At 43.6% G+C, this 13,663-nt stretch overlaps 1 protein-coding gene across 1 annotated transcript in view; it reads right to left on the minus strand.

Annotated features, from left to right (window-relative positions):
• The window catches only part of LPP (LIM domain containing preferred translocation partner in lipoma), a 645,020-nt gene that overhangs the window by 593,857 nt on the left and 37,500 nt on the right, over positions 1-13,663 (minus strand). The gene's annotated exons all lie outside the window — the stretch shown is intronic.

Raw genomic sequence — 13,663 nt, forward strand, 5'->3', positions numbered from 1 at the left:
AATTGGTTGTTTTCTATTTTTTAACATCCATTTATCCCCCCCACACCCTTACATTTCAGAAGTGTCTATAAAAGCTTCCCTTTAAAAAATTATACATTGTTGAATAGATTAAATCTAAAGATTGAAAAGTATCAGAGAAACAGCTGCAGGATTACGCAGCTCAGCAGAAATTGATGGTTTTGACACCACAAAACATGCAGAATTTTAAAATCTTAGGAATCACCTAGCAGTGCCCTCATTCTTTAAAAATGAAGATACAAAGGCCCCAAAAGGGAAAGGAAGAGTTGGCCTGAAGTCCTCTCCGGTCAGTGAGACATTCCAGATGAGAATCATAGCACCAAACTCCTAGCCCCCTGCCACCTCTTCCACATGGTTGCCCACAAATGGCTGAGGAAGATGGTGGGAATAGTCAAGGAATTTAATTTTCCACCTATATGTATTCAAAGAGAATATAAAGCCCTCTTCAAGTATACTCCTGACCTCAAACGCAGAGATAAGCAATGGCAAATATCTCTCCAAAAGAAAGAAAAGAAGTAACAGCTGATGAATGAATACAGTCAAAGGAGCCCAATCTTTAGACATTTTATGAGCAGACTTTTGGTAGGAAACATCAAGACACTCATCTAGATTCATTAAACAAGTTACAGGACATCAAGACTGCAGATTTCCACTGCTTTATCTAGCCCTGAATTAGTGGCTACCCCTGGAGGGAGAGGATAGAAAAATCAACAATGTGAAAGCAGGTCTTGTCACATGCGTAAATGGAGGGGATTTCTAGGGGCCATCATGAATGCCGTGTGAAGGTCAAGGCTTTGATGTTGGACTTTCATTTTAACCTTTCTAAGCTCAAGATTGCCTGTCTGCAAAACAGGGCTAATACCACCTACTTATCAGGGTATATGTGATCATTTCCTAGGATTCCATATCCAGTGTGTACAGCACAAAGTCTGCATACAATATGCATTAATTCATGTCCACCCTCTTCCAAGATTTCTACTTCTCAAAGGCTGTGGTTCTGTGATTCTAATTTATTTGGACTAGAAATGAGTCTTATAAGCCATGTATGTTTCCTAAGTCTGTTAGATACTGTGCATCCCCTGACTATAAATTCATTTACTTTATCTCTTAAAAAATAAAACAAACACTCTCCTGAAAACTTATACAACTAAGTATTTTCCTTCAAAAGCAAACTTCTTGGAACTGCTATTTAAAAAATAGCCTCCAAATCCAGTTTCTGAAACATACACACGAATAAAATTTCAATTTCATGTCTAAAACCTTATTTAAACTTTCCATCAACCCCATGAGAAAAATTTCCCTATTGTACACTGAGGAAACTGAGGAACAGGGGGGAGGCTAGGCACCTGCCCAATGTTTGGGGGCTGGTAAGTAGTAAAGCCAGGATTTGAACACAGGTTTTCAAAATCAAGCTCTATAACACAAGCTTTAGTAATTTGTAGTTACAACTACAACACGGGCAGCTATTCTGCTAGGGGCAGAAATATACCTTTAAAACTCCACTATTTTCATATTTCAGGGAGCTCTGAGATAAACAATGCCTACATTTTCAAACTAAAAACAAAATCCAAAAACAATGTTCATATTAGAAGCATGTAAAGCCTTCCTGAATTCCGCCTTGCTGTTATGTTCTTAAGTGAAATACAAAGCTCAGAGCCCTGGCACTAAGCAAACATCTACTGGTATGTGGAAAATGCCCTGAGAAGGGTTAGCAATGAGCTATTATCAGGCCAATGTAAAAACAGAATTTGAATGGCTGGGTTTATGATCTAAAAAATCATGGAAACCCTAGCATGGGCTTCTGAAGCTTCTCTGGCCCAAATGATAGTTGACACGATGTCACATGTTCTACATTCAGAAATAGAGGTTTACTAGCAACTCCTGTCCTCGATAAGGAGTGTGTGGACCTAGCAGATGTAAGTGCTAAGCTGGACATGCCTAGAGCTCTCAAAGAGCTCACAGCCTCACTGGGGACATGCTGGAACACACACGATAGAATGAAAAGCGTGCAAAAGCACAAGTACATGCAATGTCCAAGAATATGGAAGTTCTCTACAGATGTGACTTCTAAACTAAGCCTGAACACCCAAGAGGATTTCCACGTATGAGGAGGAGGAAAATAGCTCCAGGGAACACTATGTGCAAAGGCCTTGAGGAGGATGAGTTCAGCGTGTTCTCAGGGAAAGTGACTAATCTGGTGAAGCCAGGGACAGAGGACGTGGAGGGATACGGTGGGACATGAGGCTGGAAAAGAATGTTGCAACTAGAACATGGAGGACCTTATGTTCCAGGCTAAACCACCTGGATCCTGAAACTCATAAGTGCTGCATTTTGGGAAATAACACAAAAGAAAGTTCAATGGTAGAGCCATGCCATCCCCTTAAGAAATGAAATCTTCTTGGGTGGTCAGCTTCTGAGCATAGCAAAGGTAGGAGTGTCTGTTTAAAAGAGAGCTCCCGGTGAAAGCCCCACCCACAGAGAAGTCAGAGGGGAAGGTAGCTCTCAGAGCTGCCCCTAACCCTTACCCTCAGTGACCCTTTCCTCTAAGTCTGAAACTCACACACAGAACAGACTCATGGAAGACCTAGGCAAGAAACCAATCTCATGTTCCAAGCAGGATTACCACTCTGCCTTCAGGGAAATGCCAGCACTACCCAAATCCTTAACTCAGAAGAAGATGGGCTTGAGACAGACTCTTTCCTGTCTCTCAAGAAGTAGGAACCAGATCGCATGTACCTAAAACTCTACTCTACAGAGATCACAGAGCTCAGGGACAGGCCTGGCACCTTGCAGCTGGGGCATCTGATTAATAATGAGCCTGCACTGATGTCACCAGTCAAGTTGGATGGCATCCTCCTTTCCCTTAAAGGAGCCTGTTTAGCAGTTTCTACATGTCCAAGGCCTTAGGAAAATGCAATGCACTCCTTGCCTATAAAGAGCTCCCCAGCTAGAAGGAGAAATAAGACACAAGGTAGGAACGGGCACCACAAAAGAAGCACAGATAACAATGTAAATTTTTATAACACACTATGACATAGGATGATATCATAAAAATATGTAATGACAACAGGAGAAAAGAAAATTGTTGACAATTCCAAATTTAGACTACTTCACTGGGAGGGTTGGGCAGTTTTCACATTATCCCTGTCAACAGAACCGCTTTCAGGGGGAGCACATATTCTATCACTTATACCCATTTGACAGAGGAGGAAATTCAGGTTCAAGACGGTTAACTGACAGCCAGGAAATGTGACAGGCAGGATTCAAATTCAGATCCCACCATTATAAGCACAATACATTTGTACTCTATTGCCTCATCGCTAACTGTGGTGTGAGTTAGCAGAACAGAGAGATCACTTCTAGTACGGGAAAGTGGATAGTTGGGAGCAGATGTGATCAGGAATTACTTCCTTCAGAAGGTGGTTTCTGTGCAGAAGAGCAGGAGTTCTATGGGTGAAAATGGAAGAGGTCATCTCAGGCAAAAGGAACAGCATGAGCTAAGGCATGAAGGTGAGAAAATGCAGGGTATATCTGGGGATTGGCAGGGGATGTGGCTGATTTAAGGACGAGTGAGTAAGGGCATTGAGGAGGTCCACACAGTGGACCCAAATGGTATCTGGTTATGACAGGCCCTAGATACTGGGGGCAGGAGTTTTTGCTTAATGTCATTAAATACTAGAAAAAATAATAAATGTTTCACAGCAGAGCTAGGGCATGGTTTCAGCTTTACATGGGATTCTGAGCTCCACTGGGAAGGCTGTGCCTTTCAGGAGCTGGACCAAGTCAGGAATAATGGGCCCTTGGGTCCTTTCAGGTCAATGTACAGAGGGGACACTGTTCCCTGGCTTTGACTTTGGGGTAAGAAAGTCTACACCTACTTCATAGATCTCGACCTCCTTGAGAAAAGTTTCCATGGCTCATTAAATTCCAGGCCCCAGCTGGAGCATGAGTACTTTCAACTTGCAAACACAGCATGGAGAACAGGACAGGAGTTCTAAAATCAAAGGAACTGCACTTGACTCTTGGATACTGTATTAACTATGAAATCTTGAGAAAGTCACTTCCTTTTAACAACGGCACGGTTTCCTCATTTGTAAAATGGAAACCATATACTTATATAGCTCAGTTCTTGTAAGAACAATTAATTTGTGAGATTAAACATGAGGACACATGTTTGTACATTCAGGCTAACATGTCTAGAATAGCTGTTCCCCTGAAAGCCACCATGTTGATAAAAAGTAGTATAAAAACTGCCCAATCCTCCCGGTGAGGTGGTCTAAATCTGGAGTTGTCAACAATTTTCTTTTCCTCTGTTGAAAATTGAGCTGTATTCCCCAGGCAAGTCATTACATCTTTTTGTGCCAAATTGTTTTCATCTTTTAAATGACCCAGTAATCCCACTTTGGGCAATATACGTAAGGGAATAATCCAAAAGAAAAAAAAGAAGGCAATTTGTTCGGAGATGTTATTCATAGTGCTATTTCTAGCTCTTTATATATCCCCCTATTATAGCACTTATCTCACTGCGCTGTAATTATCCACTCCCCTTCCATACGCCTCCAAATTATCTTTGAATCAATCCCCAGCACCTAGCACAATGCCTGGCATACAGTAAGAACTCAATAAATGTTTGTTGACTAAATGAATGGGTAATATAAAAGAAATTTTAAAAGAAACTCCAATGAGCAATAACAAAACACTGTTTTTAAGAGATGATGTTACATCGATTTTTTAAAAAAACTGATAACTATATACTGCAAACTCTTTGAGCAGGAGTACGTGAAGCAGCCTCAGGAATGAGTTTTAGATGATTTAGTTTATGATTTCTGAGCATCTCTGGGCTTAGGCTGATCGTAGTATAAGATTGCCATGAAATACTCGGAGGGATGAGGTCACATATGAAGTCGCTCTGGCCTGGTGGCTGGAGCACAGGGCTTGGGAAGGAATTCTGATTCTCAACCTGTTGCAGACACTACCTTGCTGCAGGACGTTGACTAAATCACCTAGCTTCTCAGAGCCCAGTTTCTCCACTGGAAAACAGAGTATTTGCAGGAAAGCCCAGCCTGGAAAGAGGAATTATAGAGAGCCAGCAAAAGCTAGCAAGTGTGAAATTCAAATGTAAATGAGAAAGGAGGGCTGATAGGTGCCTTTGGAGCACAGTCCTCCAGCCACTGAGGGGCCCTCCCACTGGGCCTTCCAGAACCATCTTACAAGAGGGTTGAAGGCTCCTCACCAGGAGTTCACAGGAGGCAGAAATCTCTGCAAGAACAGACAACACATCAAGAAAAAACAGTATGTTAAATACAGCCCATAAAGTCAACATCACTCTGAATGTTCCTTATTCTTGGTGGGAAAGAATGTTTTATAAAAATACCCAGAGACAGCAAAGGGAAGCTGCACATTCTGCGGGGCTTATTTTGGGGCGTTCCAACAGCTCTCCGCCGGGAAGTCAGAGGCAGAAAGCCACTGTCCTCTGTTCACTGGCCAGAAGCTCAAGGTTAGAAACCAAGCGGGAGGTGGGGGGAGTACACTCCCTGGTCCTGGATTCCAGTTGCTTATCTGTGTAACCCTCCATTGCCCATATCTTCACCTTCCTCTGTGTCTCCCAGATTCCTGTGCATTTAGCTTCACATTCCTCTAAAAGAAATCACCCCTGATATCCTAGAGACAATCACTCCAATATGTGTCCTGAACCTGCCCGTTTCTCTGCTGCTCCACTTCTACCTCCCTGGTCAAAGTTACCACCGCCTCTCACCGGGATTATGGCAAAAGTCACTTCCTAATCTTCCCGCTTCTACTCTTGCCCACGCCTTACAATCCAGCTCCCCCAACAGCTGCCAGAATGATGCTTCTAAAACACATTCCTGGGCTCAGGTCTAAGCAGCTGGGCTCCCTTTTCATTGACACCTCCGAGCCCCTGCTGGCTCTCTCTCCTGCCTCTCCCTTGCAGCCTGCAACCTGCCAGCACACCAGGCTCCTTCTGTTTCTCAAACACAGACTCCTTTGCATGGACGTCTAGTCTCCACCGCCTTCAACGCTCTTCCCCTGACTTTCACACGACTGCCTCCATGTCACTCAGATGAGGTCTCGACTTACACATCACCTCCCAGAGCTCCTCCTCCACTCACACACAGCCTGAGTGCACTTTGCCATCCTCCCCTGGCTTACTTATGATTCCTATTTACCTGCTGATTTCTTATCTGCCTCCTCCACGCACCCGTATGAGAGTGAAGCTCCAACGGATCGCTGCTCCCTGTGTCTTATTCTTTGCTCTAAATGGAGTACTGGGATAGTGCCCAGAACAGTGCATGGCACCTAAGTGGGAACTCAATAAAGACTTACTAAAATTAAATGAATAAATGCCACAGATGGAAGAAACCTGACAGATTCTCTAAAGGGAAAGCAGCCCAGCACCGTGGCTAACATCCTGGGCTTCGGTGTCCAACAAACATGGATCGGTAAAGCTTGCACTCAGGAGCTGTGGGGGGTTGGACAAGCTTCCTCACTTCTTTAGGTCTTACTTTTCTCAAAGATAAAATGGGGATAATAGCACCAGCCTTGTGAGAGTGTTGAGAAAATTAGAGATAAACCACGTAGAGTGCTCAGTGTACGGCTCAGAACAGACTAAATGTTGGCTGTCGTCAACAGCACCCTCTTCTTCCGGTTGAGAAAAGAGAGAGGCAGAAAGGAGCAGGGCTTTGCCCAAGGGAATCGCTGAGTCAGGAGCAGAGTCAGGTCAGAAAAATCACATCTCCAGCTTCTGCCCACTATTCCACAGACCAGATAATAACTAAAATACTAGATACCATGCCATTTGTTTATGCGTTCTGCCTTGTTCCAGAAAGGATCTGAAGTATCTGACAAAAGACACAAATAGTACACGATTTTTTTAAAATGAGAAAATGGGGAGGGAGACGGGAAAATAAGCTAAAGAAAAGGAGAAAGGGATACAAAAAATAAGAGCCACGAGTCTCAGACCATATGCTAGAGGTGGGCTTCAAATTTGGCTCTGAGCTTCCCGGAGGCCAATACAAAACAAAGGAACATATGTGTGCAGCCCTTTGGAACACCTGTTTATTGAAATGTCACAGCAGTGTGTGAGGAGGTGTCACTAGCAGTTGAGAATCACCCTGGTTTGTCACTCTCTTGCCAACCATAATCCAATATTTACTTACTTTTTATCACATGCACTCTGTTATAAAACCACTTGGGTTCAAACTAGTCTGCTACCATTGTATGGCTCTGGGCACCTTACTTAATCCCTTGAAGCCTCAGGTTGTTCTTCTTCTATGAAATAAAGGGAAAAAATAGTACCTAAATGGGTAAACAAAATGTGGTATATCCATTACAATGGAATATTATTCAGCCTTAAAAAGGAGAAATTCCAACACATGCTGTATGTAACATGGATGAACCTTGAGGACGTTATGTTTAGTGAAATGAGCAAGTCACAAAAAGACACATATCATATGATCCCACTTAGATGAGGTACCTAGTGTGGCCATAATCAAAGAGACAAAAAGCAGAATAGTGGTTGCCAGGGGCTAGGGGAGGGAAGAATGGGGAGTTGTTGGTTATGGGTATAGGGTTTCAGTTTTGCAAGATGAAAAGAGTTCTGGAGATTCATTACACAACAGTGTGAATGTACTTAATACTACTGAACTATACATTTAAAAATGGTTAAGATGGCAAATTTATATATTTCAGCATAATTTAAAAGAATATTAAAAAAATAGTACCTATTCACAGGCAGCTGTAGTAGTGACTCAGCAATTTAGGAAAAGTGTTTATCCCAGGGCCTGGCACTCAGTAAGTGACCAAGTCACGTTGGTTGTCCTTATTCATAGTATTAGCATTCACAGTGGTATTATCAGTTCTAACCTCTTGGTGCCCCCGTCCCTCAGCACCACAGGGAAAGCTCCCAGGCTTTCACTCTCAAGGCACTCTCCTCCCATCCCACGAGCAGGGAGGGCCCAGAGTCACTGCCCAGCCACAGCCGGTCAGAGGGGTAGACACGTTGTGTGCAGTCTCCTGGGAGTCCTGTACAAGTTCCTTCTTCCTAGTTACTTCAGAGCTGCTTAGAGAGCTGCCTCCCTCTCCTTTCAACACCGGCCAGAACAAACGGAGGCCTCAGAGCACTTGTGCTCTGTCACATCTGCCACCTAATGCCACTGCATCAAAGTACTTCCCCAAAACACAGCTCTTCCCTACGCTGAAGAAGCGGGTCCTCGAGTTGATTGGAAACCGAGCACACTACAAAGTTACTCATCACGGCTGTGTAACATCTGGGGCGACGTAATAGAGTGGTGACCTCTGGGTCTCTGTCCTGCCTTAGTCATATCAAAGCAGACTAAAAAAGTGTGTGTGTGTGTGTGTGTGTGTGTGTGCGCGCGCGCGTGTGTTTAAATCTAGTCAGAATCAGGGCTCACCTTTGAATGAGAATAATACTCCAGAATTCCTACAGCTTCAAGAATAGTGGTAGAGGCTTAGACAGATAGAAATCCCTGCTCAGTTCCTCTCAAAGTCCATTCATAATTTTCACTTCCACAGATGAAATGGAAATAAAGATCTAAACTATTCAGTTACACCTTCTGGACAAGCTATCATCCCCTTTCAGAAAAGAAAAAGATACAGGCAGCAATGCAGAGCAGAAGGCTGCATTCAAACAGCATTTACATGACCAAAAGAAGGGAAAGGAAATAAAAACTAAGGAAGGAAAAAGAGAAAAAAAATTAAACTAAAAATTAAAAATCCAGGCATCTGAGCCTATTTAACATGATGGAAATAACTCTGAACTGGCAGAAGTAGGTTCTAGTCCTCAGTTTCCCACTGACTAGGTCAGTAAATGTGGGCAACTCTAGCATCTCCCAATTTCCTCATCTGCAACAGAGGAGGCAGCTTAAGTTCAGTGGAAAGAGAATGAACTGAGAGAGAAGATCTGGGTTCCAATCACACCTATTTAGCCATGTGTCTTCAGGACAAGTGAGCTACCCTCCCTGGGCCTCCACTGCCCGCTATATGCTGTGAAATGAGACCAATACACAGAATAATCACTGAGACTCTTTCCACCTCTGACAATCCATCAAATCTACAGAACATCCTGCACAGAAGGTAAGGTATTTATTCCAGACTGTGGATGCCACACAAATGTTATACACCAACATTTTACATATCCTTAAGTCCAACCATAACTGTTTTTCAAGTTAAAACCACCCCTCCTCAAATGTCCACAAACATCCCTTTTGGCTTGCTGCTTCAGCCCTCGCAATCACACAGATGACAACACTCCCAAATTATCTTTCTACCCAACTCAAGCTTGGCCTCATGTGGGAGGACATATCTGTCCGGTTTTTTTTTTTTTTTTTTTTTTTTTTTACAAACAAATAGAATTTTTCCTTAGGCACACCTTGTCTCTCAATCTCACTGTAAGTTCTCCCCTGGGAAAGCAACTGTCCACACCCACAAATTAAAGCTACCAGCACCCCCCAGCAACATGTCCCATCCACTGCAAGCAAGCCGACCCACAGGCCAGAAGCCCCAGTCTCCGAGCAGAAATGCCACTCATCTAGCAGTGACAACGTACTCACTGGACGCCCGGCCCCACAGGCAGCTGGCCGTCCGCTGGCCCTCGCTCCCTGTCGCAGGCCCACAGTCCACTGCAGGACACAGCAAGGAGGTGGTCCCGAAGCTCAAGGGGAACAGAACTGAGACACTCTCTCCTCGGCTTCCAGAACAAGGGGCAGAGGAATGGAGAAGGAAGGGTGGGGGCGGGGGAGGGGGACGACTTTGTTTCTGGAAACAAGAATTCAAATCCTGCTTCTCCTAAACCCTGAGTCACCTCCTTCTCTTCCAATAGATCAGTGTGGTGGGTAAACATTTCCAAATATGGAGAAGCAGACTGGAGGATGTCAGAAAACTCACCCTTCTCTTCTCTGGCACTTGAAGAACATGCCCCACTTAAGACAGAATTCCTTACTCAGAGTAAATTATTAACTCCCAAAGAAGTGGAGTCTCAACCCTTCCTTGCGCTGACTTGTTACGGGAAAAAGCCTCCCTAAACCGTAACCAAACTGTTTATACCCTCATAATGTCCTGAAATAAATATATATATATATATATAATATATAAACAAAAAAAAAAAAAAAAAGGAAAAGAAAAGAAAAAGTCTCCCCAAACCAAACAAGGAAGTAACTGATATGAAAGGTTTTAAGTCCACCTTAGGAATGAGACTATCCAGAATGTAACTACACAACTACATTTATGAAATCTATTAATTTGGGGGAGGGGGAGGGATTTGGGTGGGATGAACCTGAGAAGGTTGGCAAGAATATAGTTCACGGTTTCTATGCTGGTAGGTGAGTCCTAAAGCAACTCCTCCCCTCGGTCCCCAGTCCCTGACTCTCCTAGACTGGGAGTCCTCCCGGGAACTTACTTTTGTGTGTGTTCTTCATGGGGCAGACACCAGGCTTGAAGACTCGGAGTAAAACCAGACTATCAGAAGAACATTGTTTTTGTTGAGGGACGAGGGGTGAACTTCCCAGTTTAATTTGTAAAATTAATTCCAACCCGAAGGTTCTGTGATGGCTCAGTTGAACCAGTAAAGCCGATCAGGAATGAATCTGATCTGAAATGACTGCAGACTGAGTTAGAGCAGCAGAAAGAGAGATGACACTGGGGAAAGTGGAGGTGTGAGGAGGTAGGGGTCTGCTCAGAGAAGGGAATCCAGGTACCATACCTGGCTTCCCAGTGGTCCTATTGCCTCGTGTGATGTTGTTCTACTATTGCTTATAAAGGCTTTCTGGAGGTCAGATGAGTCTTTTTTTCAGAATCATCACCCATTTCCTGGGTTTCCAGCATGCACCAGGCTGTTTGTTCTCACCCCTAGGGAATCTTCAAGCTACAAACTGTACTGCTCAGGGGAAGGAGGAGCCCCAAGCCCCAAGCCCAAGTCATTAGGATTTTAGACAAGTCAGTTTTCCTCCTATAGATTACATTTTCTCATTCACAAATTGGGTGGATATCCAGAAATTGTTCAACTACGTGCTCTAAAAGCAGCTTCTATTTGGTCTATCCAAATTATCATTACACATTTATTTTGCTTACCAATTTTATGTTTTAACAAGCATGCCACAAGCAAACATTTCTTATTTATTGCATGTTTAATAAATGAACACAAATATCAGTGACTACTAAAATAGATAAGGAAATAAGATCAGAGAACCTTCCACCACATGCCAGAACCAGAACTCAGCACAGAGCTGTTCCCACTGCGGCCCTCCTAGGGGCTCAAAATTAAGCCTTAGAGGGGAAAAGGATGGTCTTCATCTGTCAGAACGCCCCTTCCAGGAGTATTTCAGCAGAGGAAAGAGATATCCCATGGAAAAGAGATGGCCTGAAAACTCTTAAAACCAAGGTGAGCCACAGGGATGGATATGAAAACCAGAGCGAGAGACTTTAAATTTACCCTCCATCTTGCAAAAGACACTTGGAGATCAGTTTCTACATACACAGAGGGACTCTGCACTTCCTTAATGTATGTGTGCCTCTCTTGTTCCTGGCCACTAAGAACCATTGGCTCTGGGATCTCAAGATGAGAAAAGGCCCTGAAGGCCACAGAGCCCAATGCCTGCCCCATTCACGAATCTCCTCATGGTATTCCTGAGGTCTACAGTGAGGCAAAGATCATTGTCTCCTGCAGCTCTTAATTCCACATTGCACCCAAAAGTTCTTCCTTATATGGAACAAAAATCTGGCTCCCTGGTCTTCAACTCCCTTGTCCTCATCCTGCTTCTTAGGACCATGTGTCAACCTGCGTCTGACTCATAGGCTTGAAATTTTTGTAGGTGAATATGTACAGCCATCCCTCAGTATCCGTGGGAGATGGGTTCCAGGAACCCTCAAGGAAACTGAAATCCACAGATGCTCATGTCTTTTATATAAAATCATGTAGTATTTGCATATAACCTACTTACATTCTTCCATATAGTTTAAATTATCTCTAGATTACTTATAATATCTAATACAATGTAGATGCTATATAAATAGTTGTTATACTGTATCGGGTTTTTCTGGTTTTTGGTTTTTGGGTTTTTTTAGAGATGGGGTCTCGCTCTGTCACCCAGCCTGGAATGCAGTGGCATGATCATAGCTCACTGCAGCCCCAAATTTCTGGACTCAAGGGATCCTCCCACCCCAGTCTCCCGAGTAGCTGGGATTACAGGTTCAAGCCACCACATCTGACCAGTGTACTGTTTTCTATTTGTATTATTTTTTAATTGTCGTATTGTTATTTTTATTATTTTTTGAGCTGTTGTTGGTTGAGTACAGAGATGCAGAACTCATAGACATGGAGGGCTGCTGACTGTATATAGAAACAAAGCTCTCTAAGATCTCAGCCCTCAATCACTCTGGCTGTTCTCCTGACCACATCACACTGCTGACTCCTAATGCATTTGTTGCCAACTTGAAATCCATTCTTTTTAGTTTTTTCCAATGTGTTACTGCTAAGCAATCCATTCACCATATGTACTGCTGGCCTTGTGGAATCACAAGACATACCCTATTAAATACCAGGCAGATGGACTTCTTTAGCCTATTGAGAAACTAAAGAAGACAGGCCTTCAAGGCCAGCTCTCCATCCACCTCTACCCCTCTGCCCAGACCACATTCCTACCCTGGGCAGGGTGAGGAGGCTCAGGGATGCAGATCCCGTTCCCAGGTCCCCACTCCTGCTCTCCAGCCCTGGGAGACCTAAAACTGTCTCCAGGATACAAGGCTGTTCCAAGGAACACTGAGAGAGAGAGCTCTGTAGGAAAGGAGGGTCTTGTCAACACAATTCTCAGAATCACAAAGCAGCTGGCAGGCAGGGCAGCAGGGTCAACTTGCTAATCACAAGGCTGGGAGCTTGTGATCCCTGACAACTCCAGCACCATTCTGGACCACAGTGTCTTTTTAAAAAGAGAGGGAAAAAAATGTCATTTTCTTTCACAGTTCGCATGGCACTGTTTGAATTCAAGGTCCATGTAGTAAGAGCAATGATGCCTGCCATTAGCAGTGTGCTTTACTCTTTACTAAACGCTTTCCCAGACAGTCTCCTTTAGTCCTCCAACAACTCCTTCCAGACGCAGCATTATACCCAATTTAGTGATAGGAAAACTGAGGCTCAGAGAGCTTGAGTATATTTCAAGGTCACACCACCGGTAAGTAGTAAAAGGAACACTGGTTTAGAATTTAGACTACTTGAGATTCCAGTTCCAATTCTGCTCCATACTGTTTGACTTTTGGCTGTTTAACTTTTCTAAACATCCGTTTCTACACCTGTAAATTAGAGATTAAAATAACCACTCTGCCTACCTCTCAGAGCAGTTACAAGGATCATATGAAATAATGAGAGTGAAAGCCCTCTGGAAAAGGGAAGGCATTATAAAAGTGTAAGGGATTACTGTGTGATTACTTGTAAATGACTATGCATTCCATTACAAATACAGAAAGCGGTGAGGTCATTCGCAAGACAAAGAAACATTAAGGCCCTGGGAATTAAAGGAAATGATTTGCTGTTCTACAGGGTTATGTCTATATGCTGCTCACCCTTGCAGTTCAAAGCCCAGCAGCAGCTGTCAGATTTTCAAACTCTAAGTCACATATG

This window comes from Eulemur rufifrons, chromosome 7, assembly GCF_041146395.1.
Source record: "Eulemur rufifrons isolate Redbay chromosome 7, OSU_ERuf_1, whole genome shotgun sequence".
NCBI classification, from domain to species: domain Eukaryota; kingdom Metazoa; phylum Chordata; class Mammalia; order Primates; family Lemuridae; genus Eulemur; species Eulemur rufifrons.